Source organism: Leptinotarsa decemlineata, unplaced genomic scaffold, assembly GCF_025532065.1.
Source record: "Leptinotarsa decemlineata unplaced genomic scaffold, Ldec_3_MD MMD2_tig00026307_RagTag_RagTag, whole genome shotgun sequence".
Lineage (NCBI taxonomy): Eukaryota > Metazoa > Arthropoda > Insecta > Coleoptera > Chrysomelidae > Leptinotarsa > Leptinotarsa decemlineata.
Window position 1 is genome coordinate 19,540,496 of NW_027412681.1, and position 12,975 is coordinate 19,553,470.

General features: G+C 37.4%; 1 protein-coding gene across 3 annotated transcripts in view; it reads right to left on the bottom strand.

Moving 5' to 3' along the window:
* Nucleotides 1-12,975, bottom strand: part of LOC111512845 (uncharacterized) — a 93,406-nt gene that overhangs the window by 18,559 nt on the left and 61,872 nt on the right. The window contains exon 1 of one of the 3 annotated variants that reach the window (XM_074181321.1): nucleotides 5,496-7,180. The exons of the other annotated variants lie outside the window; for them this stretch is intronic. The gene's annotated coding sequence lies outside the window, so the exon portion shown is untranslated. Of the gene's footprint in view, nucleotides 1-5,495; nucleotides 7,181-12,975 lie in introns of those variants that run through there. 3 annotated transcript variants of the gene reach the window in all.

Sequence of the window (12,975 nt, forward strand, 5' to 3'; positions counted from 1 at the left end):
TACACATTTATTCAACTTTGGGTTCAATATTTATGCCTACATGTTGAATAGACATTTTCATCACTAATTATTGCTTATTATCATATGATTATTAGCTATCTCATACATTGTATCAAAATTTTTCACATATTCATGTTTTTTAGATAATTTCGACAAATGTAAAATCATTAGGTTCCCAAAATTTGGTTGAATAAACTTCGATGGTAGTATTAGGTTATTCCAGAAGTTCTGTCCGTTTTAATGTCATGTGTTTTTTTAGTTCCATATTCCGATAAATATTTCTTCTACTCCTATGTGGTCGATACTCATCGACAGAGAATTTTGTACTCTTCACATTGATGCTGTTAGTTTTCTCCTAATTTCAATTTTTTACATATTTCCAGTTTATCACTTATGATGTTGTTGGAAGACTTTTGACCAATTTTTCTCTGAGAATACAAATTGAACCAAAGCGCTGCCGAAACAGACCCAAAATTAACCAGGCATCTGACAATGATAATGTTGATGAAAGCAATGTTCGACGTTGGTTTGCGAAATTTCGTTCCGAATATTATAACTTTGAATATGAGCCTCAAAGTGATCGATCTACAGCAGGTTAGGTTAGGTTAGGCTCAAAGTGAGTGGATCTTTTCGACCCTCCACCGCAACTCGCAAGGGTTTATTGTGGCCCACACCTATTCACACTCGACCAAATTAACCCAGCCTATTAACGAAGCCGATTTTTTTGTATGGTGAGAGGGTAAGAGTACGGCTATACAGAACTCTAAAAACCTGATTCGGTCCCCAGGGGGGCAGGCACAAACACAGGCGACACACACCGTCTTCCGACAGTCCGAATCTCTGCATATGATGATTCAAATGACAATGACATGTAAGAAGGCCTGTTAGACATCGTAGTTCATCCCTACTGTAGTCAACTGTTTGGTATCAAACTTCGAAGGGTGAATGAACGCCTTAGGAAGGGTGAATGAACGCCTTGGAGTGAGCCAATCCTGGAAGATTCTGCCAGAAGTCCATAAATCTTCTTGCCATCCAGATGTTCAATTTTTGTTTGGCAAAGCCTAAAGCGATGCCAATGACAGGTTCTGGTTCGATGAAGCTGCTTGCAGCACCCTCCTTTGCAAAGGAGTCAGCGGCCTTATTGCTTTCCAGACCAGTATGACCAGGAAAACAGACCAGATACAATATGTTGAGTCTTTCTATAGAGGAGAGTCGTTTTTGGCAATTTGGTACCAATTTAGACGTTGCTTGGGAGGAGCCAAGAGCTTCCAACGCCGCTTGACTGTCTGACAATATTTTTATTGACATGTGTATGTGGATTCTTCCAATCTCTCCGGACACAAATCAGTAGCATAAACTTCCGCTTGAAATACAGTCGCATATGTTCCCAGGCAGATTGATATCTCTGTCCTGAAAACTGAAACAGTGGAAAACTGAAAACACTTGCACAAGAACCGGAATGTGTTTTTGATCCATCTGTGAATCAACAACTATCTGCTCTTAATATGTCTTTCACCCGGAAGATCCAGTCCTCTCTACTCGGGAGCAGTACTTTATAAGGCAGTTCGTAGTTGAAGTGGGAAGCATTGAGTCAGAGGTCATTTTCAGAATTCTGTGACTTCCAGTGTCAACCAACAGTCTGTTGCACTCTGCATTGAATTGATTTGTGCAATTGGCAAAAAGCACAAGTCTATATGCAGTCTCTCTCCAGAGAAATGTGAAGAAGAGGTAGAGCTAGAAGGATCTCCATGGCCGCTGATGATGCGGTACTGATGGCACCACTGATGGCCAGACAAGCTTGTCTCTATAAGTCAGACAGCTTCGCCTGGGCCGTTTTCTATAAAGCCTTCGGCCACCAGGCAATTGCACCACGAGTGATCATTGGTCTGACAATCATCACCAAAATCCAATGGATTTGTTCGGGACCTTTATACAAAACTTCTCCCAAGTGAGCGTACCAGGTAATTTTTGTATCGAGGAAAATGCCAAGGAGAAGTGGCGTTAGATTATCCAATTTTCTCCTCCTGGTGAAGGGGATTAACACAGTTTTGCTGGGATTGACAGACATCTGCTCCCTCAGGCACCAACTGTGAACAACATCCAACATGCTTTGGAGGATATTACAAGCTACCCTTCCCGATGTGGACCTTGCCAAGATGACAAGGTCATCAGATCTAATCATCTTTTGTCGAGGGCATTAAGCAGACTATCCATCAGGAGCGACCACAAAAGCCCCTGGTGACCCTGAACCTAATGGCCTTGCCTTGAAGAGTTATAGTTGCTGTTATGTTTACCAGCATGGCATAGATACATCCAGTTATGGTCGATTCTATACCTTTCCTAGCCAGAGACGATCCTATAGATTTAGGTAGTGCATTGTCGAATGCTACTTCCATATTGAGAGATACAGCAACCGCAATCTCCTTGTTGTTAAGGGATTGGGATATTTTCTCTACAAGGTTATTCAATGCTGAATCTGTCGATTTGCCGGTTTGATAAGCATACTGGTGATTATTCAGGGGGATGCATATAATGCCACCCTCCTGATGTGTCCCTCTAGTATCCTCTCAAGTCCTTTCAACAGGAAGGATGTACCGATTTAGGGTGTTGGTCTTTCCGACCCACTTCAGAGCCAGACTAGCTCTATATAATTTTATAAGAATAGGTAAAATCATTTTTAGTACGTTTTGAAGAATAGCTGGAAATATATCATCCTCTCCAGGAGATTTGAAGGTCTTAAACGACTTGGTAGCCCATTCAAATGTCTGTGCTGTGATAACATTCTTGACGACCTCCCAATCGTTCTTTTTTGAGCGTTTAGCGCCCTCGAAGTGATTTTTTAGCAAAAGCTCTAACGTTCCTCTACAAGAGGTCGTGAATTTTCCATCGGATCGTTTGAGCGATCCAATTTCAGCAGTCGGCTCTCTAGAGAGAATCTCGTGAATTCTTGTGCTGCGAGGTGAATCAGAGATACTCTCACAGAATTTCCTCCAAGACACCCGATTTGCCTTTCTAATTTCCTTGTTGTATGTCGTTAGAGTGTTCTTATAAAGCCCCCAGTTACCTGACTCTTTAGCTTGATTGAATAATAGTCGAACTTTTTTCCTTTGCTTTTCCAGGCTTTGGTTCCACCAAGAAGAGTTATGGTAATCTCTTTCAAACTTCAGTGGATAGTCATAATAGGATGAAATCACTGCTTTGCGAAATTGCTCCGCTACTGTATCCGTATTATTACAACTGTGAATAGTAATGAATCCGTCATCAAAGTACGATTGGCAGGAGTTTTCATACCCACTCGAATCAGTAGATTTTGAGTCACGATATTCCACTATTGGTCTTAGACCTGTCTTAATATTGAAAAGAATATAGCTATGGTCTGAACAAGAAGGTTCAGTAGATATAGACCAATGGTGTATCTTATTGCTCAGAGAATGTAAGCTGATGGTTAAGTCTAATACCTCTTGCCTATTACTAGTGACAAAAGTAGGTTCCGAGCCCTCATCAATTACCGACAGCCCTTTCCCTAGTATATATACAGGGTGATTCAAAAGTACTTTTACAAACTTCAGGAGGTGATTCCTCACAATATTCTAATATAAATTGTCCAAATAAATGAATGACCGGAAACGCTTCGTTTCCAAGATACAGAATGTTGAAGTTTTATTTTTATTTTCGTTTTTTTCAAATAACTTTTGAAATACTGAACTTGATTAAACGAAACTTGGTAATAGGAGGTTTTGAGGTGTCGAATTCTTATTGCTCTTACTCGTAGGAAGCGCCACCTACACGTCTTTTTCTTTTTTGAAGATTCATAACTTTTTTGGGCGTACTTCTAGCACATTTTTCAGTAAAAAAATCGATTCCTCTATCATATCTACGTAAATAAGCTACCCTTGTTACTAGTCGCTGTAAGCAACCGTTTTCTAAATATTTGGACTTGAAAACTTCAAGTCGATTATTTAATAATCGATGCATGTTGAAGTTATTACGAATATTTTGCTTTTTTCACAAGAATGATTTGGAAATGAATTTGACGTTTTACTGTTTGAAGAGGTCATTACTGTTGGGTACGTTCGTTTATAACACCCTTAAACGAAATAGTTATTTTTGTATCAAGGGTGCATAATCAGTATTTGTTTCAATAAAATTTGCAAGAAATGTCAACATTTTATTCAAGGAAATTTTGAATATGTAGAATAAACTAAAATAAACGAAACTAAATTGTATTCAAATAAATTGTTGGAAGTATCCACCTTTAGCGAAGATACAGGCAGTCAGTCGTCTAGTCATTGAATCTCGTACCAGCTCAAAAATTATTGGTGTGTTTCTTATTGTTTCACAGGCGTCTACTATTCGGTTTCTTAGATCTTCCTCGTTCACTACTGGAGTCTTATATACTAGTGACTTCAAATGTCCTCAAAAATAAAAATATATCGGGTTTAGATCTGGGAACCTTGATGCCCACGCCTGGTTTGGTTCTTCTACACCCCTACCGATCCATCGATTTGGATAGACTGTGTTAAGGAATTCCCTGGCTACAACGCTAAACTGGGCCGGAGCCCCATCATGCATAAACCACATGCGGATACGAATTTCTAATGGTACATTCTGTGGTTCGGACTGCTTCTTCCAATTCTGGGGTTCGGACTACTTGTGGTCTTCCAATAATATCAGCTGCCCTCTTAAAGCTACCTGTTTCTGCCAAACGACGATGGAGACTAGCAAATGTTGTAGCTGAAGGCACTACTCGATTAGGAAATCGCTCCTGGTAAATACGTCTTGCTTCGCGCATTGCCATCCGCAAGGTCACAAACGAAATTCATATCGGCTAAATGAGCATTATTGTTTAAATAATCCATTTTTCCAAAATAAGTCTTTTCTACTTTTACTTATGGAAACTTCAACAAAACGTCTAACTGTCACAAAATATGTAATTACCAAAACTACTCACAAACGTCAAATTTATTTCCAAAGCATTCTTGTAAAAATGCAAAATTTTCGTAATAACTTCAACATGCATCGATTATCAAATAATCGACTTGAAGTTTTCAAGTCCAAATATTTAGAAAACGGTTGCTTACAGCGACTAGTAATAAGGGTACCTTTTTTACGTAGATATGATAGAGGAATCGATTTTTTTACTGAAAAATGTGCTAGAAGTAAGCCCAAAAAAAGTTACGAATCTTAAAAAAAAAAGAAAAAGACGTGTAGGTGGCGCCTCCTACGAGTAATAGCAATATAAACATCAGGCTCGAATTCGTCACCTCAAAAACCCCCTATTACCAAGTTTCGTTTAATTAAGTTCAGTATTTCAAAAGTTATTTGAAAAAAACGAAAATAAAAATAAAACTTCAACATCCTGTATCTTGTAAACGAAGCGTTTCCGGACATTTATTTATTTGGACAATTAATATTACAATATTGTGAGGAATCACCTCCTGAAGTTTGTCAAAGTACTTTTGAATCACCCTGTATAATCAAAGAGTGTAACTCACCTCTGTGATTTATATTTGTGCTGCCCCACGGTGTATGGGGTGAATTAGCGTCACACCTCATTACTATTTTGAAGTTTGTTCCTTTTGCTGTAGTCGATAGGTCGTGTAACAGCTAGAGAAGGTACGATATCTGAATCTCCCGGATAGTAGACGGAGCAGGCGATAATATTCGTCTTACCGTCCTTGCCCGATATGGAAATTTGGATTACTACCTCGTCTTGGGTGCAGAAGCCTGTAAGCAGTAATAGAAGATTGGGATTTGAGGACTCTGTTGGAGACTGACCCATCACGAACGATGCTTGATATGGCGCGAAAAACTGGGCTTCAGCCTTCATGTTTTGAAACGTATTGGAAAGATGAAAAGCTCGAAAAGTGAGTGCCCCACGATTTGAACGATCGACAAAAATTATCAGGTTTCGAAGTCTCTTGTTTGATTTTGCACAAGTAATACGATTATATTTTATATGAGATCGTCACGTCATGGATCCCTTTTGACAACAGGAGATGTTCAGCATAGTGGTTGGATACCGATGAGCCACCCAGGTACTTCCCATAGGCGAGAACCCACCAAAAATAGGCCGTTACTGTATGGTGGTCAGCGGTTGGTGTGATTCACAATAACTTTCTGCAAACATACTAGAATATGAAAGCAGAGATCTATTTTGATGAAGTATACCAAAAATAATGTTATCCGGGCAGCTGACACAGGTCAACAGAACGACAACGCCCCCACTATACTCCCCAGATCCCTCGTCAACGGATCACCATCTTTCCAAGCACTTTGATAACTTTCTCACCGACAGAACCTTCGTTAATCAGGACCAGACAAAAACGGTCTTCGTCAACTTCATTGAATCCCGAGCACCCAATTTCCATGATGACGGAATTTTTCGATTTGTATTACGTTGACGGAGGATTTATTATCAGCCAAAGTATTTCGAACAATTACGAAAATTGTCGCCTTATTGACGGTGATAATATGAATAATGAATATATTATGTATCATTATCATTTCTCAGTAATTACCTTTTCACAATTGTTATGTAGATAACTTCATGAAACAGAATAAATAAACGGTCTAAATTTCCATTCCAAATCATTAGTTGAATCAATAACGATTCAATTATGACCCCAAATTCACGGCAACTGAAGAGAAATGTACTTTAAACTAATTCAATTACTATATTGTCGCTGTTTCTCCGTGATTATTAAATTTTATGAACGTTCTTTGTTTAATAATGTGAAACAACTCCCGGTTATACGATAATCGTTAAAAATTATGTAATTGATCACATCGTACCCAGCTCTTTTTCCGTACTCCAACAACTTCCGTAAATCGCCTACGAGGAGGGTGAAACCGGCTAACTAGATTCGGACCTCATCTGGTTTACTTATTCAATTTAGCGCCCGGAAAGGGTTACAAACGTTAATTCGGTGGAGATTTTTATTGGATGAAACTCAATGTAATAAACACTGACTATTTTCTTATTGCTTTAGCTGATGAAAATTCTGCCACAGAAGTATTTCGAAAGTCTATACCAATCTGTGTATTGGGTGAAATATTTGAGCATTTTGGAGATAGTTGAACATGTATTCACTGAAGTAGGAAATTCCTAATTCAGGATTCGATTTTCTATACAGTGATGTAATCTTATATCCAGAAAAACTGAATAATTGAATATACTTCTCAAATATATAAATACTGTGAAAAAAATTTATACAGAGTGTTGCATAACTGGATGCTGAACCTGAATGGCAATGGCAATGGATAATTTTAAGAAAAACTCTTCATATGAATATACGTCCGCAACTATTTTAGTAGGAGATTTGAGCCGGTTCTAAGCCTCCCCCCACCACTATGACGTATTAATTGCTTTTTTATTGGTTGTTGTTTGGTGAAGTCACTGTGATGTGACCTTGAAGGGTGTGGTGTATGGATTGTTCAGAAATTTTTTCCCGGTTCTAATCCTCCCCCCACCAATATGACGTGTTATTTGCTTTTTTTTTGTTGTGCAGTGAAGTCAAGGCGTTGTGACCTTGAAGTGTCTGGTGCATGGATCGTTCAGATTTTTTTTTTCATATGAGATTTTGTGTGTGTATGTGTGTGTGTGTGTGTAAGAGAATGCACGGTACAGGGTTTCATCATGTGCTTGTTTGTCTATGTACAAACATACGTCTGCATACTTCGAAGATCCTCCAAGTAATGAATGCTCCATCGGTGTGAGGGCACCAAGTTAGTAGTGGAGTGACGTCACAGCAATAACCGTTCAACGGCTAGAGAGCGACATGTTCACTCCACGACGTGTGGCAGAGTAATGCGTATTCATCGGTCTGCTCTCACCTCCCTCGATGTAGTGAAGGATGTGACGTAACGCCCCAGACTCGCCATCAATGGTGACACGCAGGCGGGCGAGGACTGTGCTAACGTCTGTCCTCTCCGAGAGCGCAACGACAATTGCTTGTTCGGCTATCGCTCTCGAAGCAGTGAATGATGTGACGTAACGCATCACCCTACCCTCGCTATTGATGGTGACACGCAGGCGGGCGAGGACTGTGCAAACGTCTGCCCTCTCCGAGAGCGCAACGATCACTGCTTGCTCGTGCCGGCAACTCGCATCAAATTGGGAGATGGGCTTGGCTGTGACGTCAGGCATCTCTAGTGGATGCATCGATGTGTCCTTACCTACCCTCACTCTCTACGGTGATGCGCAGGCGACGTGGATTATGGTATTTAAGAAGCGGGCGAGTGTTGGTTATGTCAGTTTCCATCGAGTGAGTTAGTGAGAACATATCATAGAAAATGTATTCTTGTGAATGTGGTAAATCTTTTACCCGTAGTGACAACCTTCGTCGTCATCAGCTCCAGAGTTGCCAAGGAGGGCCATCAGTGAAACGAGTGAGATTAGATGACGCTGCAGCACCTATGTACACATGTAATTGTTGTAATGTGATGATTCCATTGACTCAAGTGAATTCTCACAATAGAACTCTACAACATAAGAATAATACATGTGTTCAATTCAGTGATGGTGTTCAAATTATAAAGAGCGCCTTCAAACGTCGGATTGCGACATACAGGGTGCAGAGTTCCATTGTTTCCACCGATTACATGTTATTCTTTAATGAAATCAGGCAGAAAGTTATAGAATTATTGGAATCGGCCATCAGGGTTCACAAAATCATCAAAGTGAATATGGAATTATTTGGGAGTTATATTCTACAAACACAAGACCTGAAGGAAACCAAATCATTTAATTCACAGAATAGAACAGTTGATCAATCTACTGATTTGAATTCCTTATTTGATGGATTTCGAAATGGGATTATCGCTCAAACTACAGAATTCCAGGAACGTGATTCAGGTAAACATTTCTACCAAGTTTTAATTGGATGGATTAGTAATATTGTTCTGTATTTAAGGTTGGACTTGTGAAAAAATCATGTTTCTGGAGTTGAACATTAATAAATACAGCCCGCTCAGTGGATGTTCATATGTGAAGCTGCCTGAATGTATCGAGCGTAGGAAGGCCGTGGTTAATGTCCGTAATGAAGATCAGCATTGTTTTGCATGGGCTATCACTTCAGCACTACATCCTGCAATCGATAGAACATCAGAAGTTTCATCGTATCCACATTTCAGTACAGTCATAGATGTAACAGGTATGAATTTTCCGGTAAAGTTGAAAGATATTGTGAAATTTGAAGACAAGAATGATATTTCAGTTAATGTGTACGGTTTAGAAAGTAAATTCGAGAAGGGTAAAATAATGTATGAAATAATTGGACCATTACGTTACTCTCAGAGAAGACTTAGAAGACATGTCAATTTGTTACTTATCACAGATGATTTCGGTAATAATCATTATTGTTGGATTAAAGATCTTTCAAGATTAGTTTCAAGCCAATTATCGGCTCATGAACATAAGAAATATTTTTGTGATGGCTGTTTATTATATTTTTCTAATGAACAATTACTATTACGTCATAAGATAAATGATTGTAATCACTTGAGTACTACAACACCATCAACCAATTTCAAAGTCAATAAATATGGGAAAACGGTACCTGAAAATATACTAACTTTTGAAAACTTTGAGAAACAAATGAAGGTACCATTTGTAGTGTATGCCGATTTTGAATCAGTACTGAAGCCGATTCAAACCACTAAACCAAATCCTGAATACTCGTATTCGATCAAGACATTCAAACATGAGCCTTATTCATTTGCTTATTTGATTAAATGTTCATACAATGATGATTTATCAAAATTTGTTTCGTATAGGGGTATGGATGCAGCCCAGAAATTCGTTAGCAAAATCGAAGATGATTTGAAAAATATTTATGAAAATCATCTCAGGTTTCCTATTCCTATGGATGTACAAACTCCTGAGGAAGAGGAACAGTTTGCTTCTGCCACAAATTGTGGCATTTGTTCCAAACAATTTAATGATGGCGAAGTCAAAGTGAGGGATCATTGTCACCTCACAGGAAAAAAAAGGTCCCCTGCTGCTCATTCATCTTGTAATTTGAATTTTAAATTGCCAAATTTCATTCCTATAATTTTTCACAATCTCAGTGGATATGATTGTCATTTATTCATAAAGGAATTGTATAAAAACAAAGATAAAGTGGATGTCATCCCACAAACTAATGAAAAATATATATCTTTCACAAAACATCTCTTTACACACTCCTATACGGATAAAGATGGTAGGGTGAAGAAGAATTATTTGAAAATGAGATTCATTGATAGTTTCAGATTCATGCCTAGTTCTTTGGAGAATTTAGGTGCAAATTTAACATCTGATCAGTGTATCGAGATGCGCAAACATTTCCCACAAATTGAAAATTTCAATTTGATGAGAAAGAAAGGTGTATTTCCCTATAGTTTTGTTGATGACATCGAAAAACTGAATCATCCAAGACTTCCAACCAAAAATCAATTTTATGATAAACTCAATTGTGAACATATATCAGATAATGATTATGGGAGAGCTCAACTTGTTTGGAATTTATTCGAATGTCAGGATTTGGGTGAATACTCTGATTTATATTTAAAGTCAGATGTGTTACTATTATGTGACATTTTTGAAAACTTTAGAAATATATCTGTTGATAAATATAAATTGGATCCGGCACAATACTTCACTGCACCCGGATTATCGTGGGATGCCATGTTGAAATATACTAATATTGAATTGGAATTACTAACTGATATTGATATGGTTCACTTCTTTCAAAAAGGTATTCGTGGTGGAATAAGTCAATGTAGTGAAAGGAAACATAAAGCAAACAATACATTTTTACCGGATTATAATCCAAATGAACCATCTTCATTCATTTCATATTTGAATGCAACAAATCTATATGGTCACAGCATGTCGCAACCATTACCAACAGGTGAATTTTCATGGTTAGCACCTCATGAAATTCTCAATCTTGATATAATGAATGTGGATATCGATAGTCCTTATGGATATGTATTGGAAGTGGATATACATTATCCCCAAGAACTTCATGATAAACATTCCGATTTACCATTCTTAGTTGAACGTTTGATACCTCCATATGCAAAATCGAAAGTTCCCAAATTAATTCCAAATTTAAACGACAAAAGAAAATATATTGTTCACTATAGAAACTTACAGCAAGCTGTCAATCATGGTTTGATAGTGATGAACACACATAGAGTATTGAGGTTTAAGCAGTCATGTTGGATGAAGCCTTATATAGATTTGAATACTGAAATGCGTAATAGGTCTAATAACAAATCTGAAAAAGATTTCTACAAACTAATGAATAATGCAGTCTATGGAAAAACAATGGAAAACGTAGACAATAGAATTGATGTTAGACTCATTACACATTGGGAAAATATAAAAAGAACTATAGGTGCTAGTTGTCTCATATCTCGACCAAATTTTAAAAAATGCTCTATTTTTACAGAAAATTTTGTTGCCATTCAATTGGCTAGAGTAAAAGTTCATTATGATAAACCACTATATTTAGGATTTTCCATTCTAGAATTATCTAAAACAGTTATGTATGATTTTTTCTATGGATGTATTAAACAACAGTTTGGAGAAGATGCGTCCTTACTCTACACTGATACCGACTCCCTTATTCTCAAAGTAAATACAGACAATTTCTATGAATTTATCAAAAATAATATAAATAAGTTCGATACATCTAATTATAAAATAGGAAACCAATTCAATATTCCAGTGACAAAGTCAGTTCTGGGTAATTTCAAAGATGAATTCCCAAATGATCCAATAATCAGCTTTTACGGTACAGGTGCTAAAGCGTATTACGTGAAATCTGTTGATGGTGAACTGAAGAAGGCCAAAGGTGTGAAACGATCTGTTATAAAGAATGAATTGACATGTGAAGACTATGAAAAAATCATTGAAGAGGGAGGTATGATATTCAGGAAGATGAACTCGTTCAGAAGCGTATTGCATGATATTTACACTGAATTGAAAAATAAAGTCGCTTTATCGTATCATGACGACAAGAGATTCATCATTCCGAATACCACTCGAACTCTTCCATGGGGTCATAGCGATATAGAATTTTATCGAAATGATCCTAATGATAACATTCGTTGGGTGTCTGAAATCGTTCATTCTTTTTCTCAAGAGAGCGCCTTAGACCAACTAATCAATTTGTTGACTGTAGAGATGAATAATTGAATTATAATTCGAAGTATTATTGCTTATTCCTTCAAACCGGAACATTCTTATTTGTGATTATTTGTGATTATTGTATTATGTATTGTATATGTATCACTTTTACCAAGTTACTTAGATGAATAAAAAATGATAAAAATATTATTTGTTTCATTTCTATTTTCCTAACCAATTACTGTAAAGTATATAGCATAATGTAAATGAAAGAAATATCAGTTTGAAAAGAATCATCGTAGAGTGCACAATGTCTAAAACAATCGATAAGTTTGGTAGAAAAAGAAAATTGGGTGGTAATGTCATTCGAGGTCCTCCCGGGATTGGTTTTAAATTAACAAAAGATGGTCATTATGACATGCAAAGAAAAATATTGAAAAATATAAGCGAACCAATTGACAAGAGTGATTGTGTAACTGTATCATATCTTGAGGGGGAAATTAACGGAACAAAGGAGGTTATACTTCTAGCCCTACAAGCTGCAATACAATCCACAATAGGTAATATTGCTCGCGATGCCCGTCAAGCATTTGACGATAAAATTGCAGAGGCTCGGATAACTTTCACTCGTAAATTTGACAAACTTACAAATGATGTGGACATAAAAATGTCTGACATAACAGCGTCTACAAATAAAAAATTTGATGCTATGTCAAACATAACAGGGACTACAATGAAAAAGTATGATGTACTAGAAGAGAGAGTTGAAGTTTTGGAGAAAAGCCATAAAGTCAGGCCATCAGGTGGACTGGGATATCCAGGACTGGACATTGATCCAAATGTTAGAATAATAG